This window comes from Osmerus mordax, chromosome 5 (assembly GCF_038355195.1).
Source record: "Osmerus mordax isolate fOsmMor3 chromosome 5, fOsmMor3.pri, whole genome shotgun sequence".
Taxonomy (NCBI): Eukaryota; Metazoa; Chordata; class Actinopteri; order Osmeriformes; family Osmeridae; genus Osmerus; species Osmerus mordax.
In genome coordinates this window covers 9,645,391-9,651,390 of record NC_090054.1, presented here as the reverse complement: position 1 = coordinate 9,651,390, position 6,000 = coordinate 9,645,391, and positions in this window count along the sequence as shown.

Here is a 6,000-nt window from a genome sequence, read left to right as displayed (position 1 = left end):
CTCCCTTGCAAATTCGTAGTCCACCAAAATCTGATGTCTTGAACTAAACACGTGCTGAGGCAAGATGTGTCTGATGACTTTCAGACGGTGTGTGGACGTGAGGTTTCTGTGCAGTGTGGAAGCTCCACTCACACCCTCCCCATCGGCTAAAGCCTGATCCTCATGGCAGGGTGTGACATCTGGGCTGAAGAGGATCCCTGAGCTGCTCCAGGATGGATTACATTTCTATATTTATGATGAGGGGAGGGGGCGGGGGCGGGGGGTGAAGCCAGCTAGCTCTAATGGGGGGGGAGGTTTGGTTGGACGCTGTGATTTGCTTAGTAATGACAGAGAAAGCGAGGGAAGGAAGGAAAGAAAGAAAAGAGAGAGTGAAGGAGACAGACAGAGCGTGATGCAATCAAGGTCGGAAAATTGAATTAAAGTGACAGTTTGTTTTCATGGCTATAGTTGAATTAGGCGCCGAACAAATAGGGGCCTTAAAGGAATTGAATGTTCGATGCAAAACGCCAGCCTGTAAAGCTACAGATAGTGATGGATGGAGAGGGATGTAAACCATGCAGAGAATCAAAGGTTACTCATTCATTTACACAAACAAACACACTTTGTTCACGTGCACAACCACCCACACACAAACACCACCCACATGCACGCTCGCTCGCTTAACCAGTCATGGGGTCCCTCTCTTGTTTCCCGAAGCGTGAAACACAATCAACAGCAGGAAGGCAAGGCAATTTCGGGCTTCAGTTTTTTTTTTACTGACACACGTATTTAAACACACTGGATGAAGAAGTCAGACAGCAGAGGTGTGTGAGTATGTGCGTATGTGTGTGTGTCTCATATGTGCATGTCATTCTCCAAAGCCATTTGTTGTACATTTTGGAGCAGGAAAACAGTGCACCAGGAAAGTCTGCTATGGACAATACAAACCACAATGTCAGATCTCTGGCATGTACGTTATATGTTGCATCACACACACATCCAGACAGCAACATGTGCCAGAGGAACCATAGATGATTATTACATTCCATTAGGACTCAAAGTGGTCAAATGAGCTCCTGGGTTGAGTGTTACTCATAAAAATACACACACAGATGTTTAATTGAGTTAAAGGACCCTGCATCCTGTTTTAGTATTTATCTCTTAATGGACTTTTTCTGCGGCCCCTAGAGGGGCTTAACCCAGTTCCAAACACTCTCACACACACATCTGCACAGATACACACACAAATGCACACATGCAAATACACACACCACACACACATGCACACCCAGACTCATCTTGGTGTGACTGTATTCCCTTGTGGGGTAACGCCTCCGGTGATTGATTAACAGGATTGTAGGGGGTGCTAATGACTGTGTGTGTATGTGTGTCTGAATATCTGTGCGTGCGTGCGGGTGCGTGTGTGTGGTTGTGTTTATGTGTTTGGATGTTGTTTGTTTTTTCACTCTGTACCTGCTATACAATCAGTGATGCGTGGCCCTGTGATAAATATCTGCATTGCAGCAATGTTGTCCTCTTCACAGTCTCATCTCCCCAATCAATACCTGGTCAAATAACCAATGATTCACTTAGCAGGTTGGATAACAGAAGCCATCCTTTGCCAGGGCCATTCCTATTTAACACAGTTCCAAAAAGCAACAAAAACAGCAACACAATGTTTTGTAATAGTTGTAGTCCAACATTTGCACATAGACAGGGCATACATTAAAGAGTGCCTCTTTTTCCATTACAATGCTACAATTGAGGTCTGGAGGTTAGACGTTCTGCGGTTGACATTAGTGCAGCCTTTAGAGAACAGAGAGGGCTTTCTTCTTGAATTCTTATTCGCTTCGCCCTTTCCCCATGCCTTATGGTCCCCAAATGCAGAAGATATGTGAACTTTCTTTGCTCTGAAAACTGCCCAGAGGTGGCTTTTGCCAGTCTCCATGCTTTTAGCATTAGTTATCTGTGCATCTGCACGTGTGTGTCAGCATCCATGATGATTACAAGTTGACTGGTTCAAGAGAAAACCACTGAACAACTTCTGCTGTACCATGTAGAAAGAGAGAAGAAACATAAAACCATGAAACACCAAACATATTTGGGCTTGATTTGAATAACAACAGGAAGCAGAGAAGCAGAGCTCCGCATTCTACACACACACACTATCGAGAGATACACTTTACAAATAAAACTTGAGCATGGCCCACCCTGACAGCTGTGGGATTCAACTTAATAAAATCACTTCCAGATTTCAGCTCAGGCGAAGTGGGTGTCACAACAGGAAAGCATGTGTGTGTGGGTGTCTGGGTGTATGTTTTCATGTGTGTGCGTCGTTGTACAGTATTTGAATGTGTGATTAGTGATCAAATTTTTGAAACCATTTGCCAAAACAAAACTTCTTTTTTCACATCAAGTAAGAAGGCATGGCTATTGTTAATCTCATAGAAATGGGCAAAGCTTGTTCAGGTGGTAGACTCGGAGGGAAGCTTTGCTTTGTCTAATCACCATCACCAATGTTACCAGGGTGGCCAATTTAATATCTGAACTCTCATGCTCCTCTGACATTGCCGCTAAGTAAGTTTGTTACAAATGTTCATTATTTTTATTGTTCCCTCCATGAATCCAGCCTCCATCCTTGGTGCAGTATTTTCTCAATCTGTCAGGCGGAATCATAGACCTTGTTTCTGACGTTAAGATGAAGTCAGAAGTTGGGTTTCTCGTACAGACACTTCATTGGCTCAATCATACGATGCTAAAATACTACCACAATCTCCTGGCTGAACAATTCTGAAACATCAAGGCATTTTTGATTATTAAGGATGCATGTTCTGGAAAACAGAATGGCCTGTTAAACTAAGAACAAAGGTGAGTTGCATAATGTTGGAGTACTGTCAGTACAGGGGTTGGATTTCTTTCTGAATGATCTGTTGCTCAGTGGATGGAGGAGCGGTTGTGTAGAGAGGGATTTGATGGTTCTAAAAACAGAGGCTCCTCTCCCTCCTCTCCCCTCCTGCTTCCTGCCTCATTTCATTCTCTCTCATCTCTGCTCTTCCCTGGTCTGTTGTTCTCTCCTCGTCCCTCTCTCACCTCTGCCTCTTCCTTTTTTCACTCCAGCAACTATGTTTCTCCGACTTTTCTCCTCTCACCTCACAGCTGCGGGCCCAATGTGTGTGTGTGTGTGTGTGTCTGTGAGTGTGTGTGTGCTCAGGTCTCTCTCTCAATGGCTAAGTCTTGACTCAGACATCTTCTCCGGCATTCATCTCATTGATTTCTATGGCTGGTGATAATGGTGACATTTCACAGGTCAAACACCTAAATGCCATTGAGCATAAACAAACACACACACAATCCTCTCTCTCACACACACACTTAGGGCAACCCTGTTTTGAGGAGTGAAGAAAAAAGAAGGGTGGGAGATACAGTAAGTGGAGTCAGACAAGCAAAGGTGAGAGAGCACGGAAGATCAGAGAGAAGTGATGGAAGAGGCTAAGAGTAGAGGAGAGAGTGGCTTTGTCAAAGTAAAGAAACGGAGAGTCCAGGAGAGTTTTACTGTTGCCCTCTCCTGAGCCAATCAAAACATTTCCATCTGCTGCTCAACAAAGACATTTTGTTCTACAAAGCATGACTAATTGTGTGTGTCTAATTCAGTTCATGTGAAATCTGATGTCTTCTCCCAAGCCATTAGAAGGTTAGTAAACTCTGAGCTGAAAACAGACTGAATTGATGGTCGCAGGGGCATTTAATCATTACTATGTTATGACAAATTCTTATCTTACATAAATGTTATACATTTATACATAACATATGTTTATGATCCGTAGAATTAACAGAGAAAGTAAACTAACTCTGTCAGATATGTACTTACAAAAGTGTCTCTTCAGCACTGGGTGCTTGCATTGACACAGAATTGCATTGTGCTTCTCTCTTCCCGACTAAAATGCTCATCTGTGCAATCCTCGTTCCTGGGAATGTGCAAACATTGACTGCCACGCTTGTTGCTAATTATACACACACACACACACAAACATGCACACAGTTATTGTATCTGGGTCATTTCCCTTACAGAAGAGTTGTTTTTTAAATCTGATAATAGTGGTGGATGTATTGTAAGGAAATGGACATTTTCCATTTAGCACAAGAATGCATACAGTGTACTGTACATGTAACTTCATACGGCAACCCTTGCCACACAAATGAATGCATGTGCCGTGACACCAGAGTGTGTTCCCTATGTGTGCAAGTTGGCATTTGGAACAGCTCGCAATAAAAAGGTCAAGTCCTACGCAATCAATGTTTTCTAGGTTTCTTTGCCATGAGTTTAAACATGAGTATAAACCCAATTCCTGTTGACAGGATTTCTCTCTCTCTCTCTCTCTCTCTCTCTCTCTCTCTCTCTCTCTCTCTCTCTCTCTCTCTCTCTCTGTGCGTGCAAAGAGGGTTTCAGTCAATGTGGTCAAACATGTTATGTACTTCATCTAACATGAGAACAATAATGGGGAGTAGGGGTGACATTAATGTCAGACTGATGAGTTAGTTAGATGTTGTTTTTGACCTTCTACTGTGGAAATGGGTATGTACAATATGTGTGTGCGTGTCAGAATCTGAATCATAATCAGCTTTATTCGCCAAGTAAGTTTGCACAAACAAGGAATTAACTATGGCAGGAAGGTGCATACAGTAAACATATAAGAGTTTTAAATATAAAATGAAGAAAATATAACATGTAGAAAGTGTATATGTTTGTGTGTTGGGAGGGGCAAAGATAGGCCTGACATTATCCTCATGTCCCAGATCATCCTACAGAACCTCCATCCGTTCATTCTTTAAATACCACTGAGAAAAGTAAGATATGGAGAGGGAGAGAAAGAGACACACGTAGACCAACACACAGACAGAACAACACAGACGCATGCAAATACAAGGCTCAAAATGTACATACATGTTGTTACCCAAAACTATGACATAAATTCATCTGAGGCCAAGGTAACATTGGGATTCCTCCCCCCCCCCCCTCCCCCTTGGGTCCAAAGGACTGCTCGTTAATGGCCGTGTCTGCTCCCTCCTAATTACCATCCTATTTATTTACTGCATATCCCTATATCAATAATGAAGGATTAAAAATATCCGCTTTTGAAGTTGGTGTTCAAGTAATCCACATGGTATTACTTTTAGCTCTAGGTTTTCAGTGATGTTTGGTCAAGTTTTGTTTACGTTTTCTAACTACTTAGAAAACGGCCTAACTACTTTCTCAGGGAGAAAGTAGTTAGGCTGTGATTACTTCATGCCACAGCTGGCTACAACACTGCATTCTCTTCTCACCTGGAGTGATGCTTCACCAGAAAATACAACAGATCACTTTCTGGTGGACCTCCAGATCACCTGCAGCAAGATGCAGACAAGGCATGAAGGCAGGTGGAGTAAGGAGACGACTGCTCCAACATGAAAAATGAGACTATGCGTCTGGGTATGGGACAATGTTTATGGGGATCCTCATCTATAGACCATCCCACCTCTTGGAACCGTTGAAGAAACCTGGCCTGATTTCCATGAACACAGAGTAGCACAGAGCAGGAGCAGGCTTTCATAAGCTCCTAATAGTATTCATGAAAGAGGAGGTTGTCAGTGTCAGGTATTAATTATGCCTGTTGTGTGTACGTGTGTGTGAGTGTGTGTGTGTGTGTGTATGTGTGTGTGTGTCTGCCGTGTGTGTCTATGTGTTTGCGACTGTGTGTCTACTGCCTCAGCACTTTGCCAAGGTGTCATATACTTCCTTACTTCCCAGTATTTCATTTACTGTATGTTTGGGTTAGAAGATAGGAGAGCAAAGGATGTATTAAGGAATGCATGTATAGTAGGCCTTATCATAATACTCAGTCTTGGTGGGCAAGATGGACTTATGTTCTGTCATACTGAGTCTCTATTCAAGGAGAGCAGACACACACACTGAATACAAACACACACAAACACCAAACACACGTGTACTGTATACACACACACCAAACACACACACCAGCAGGG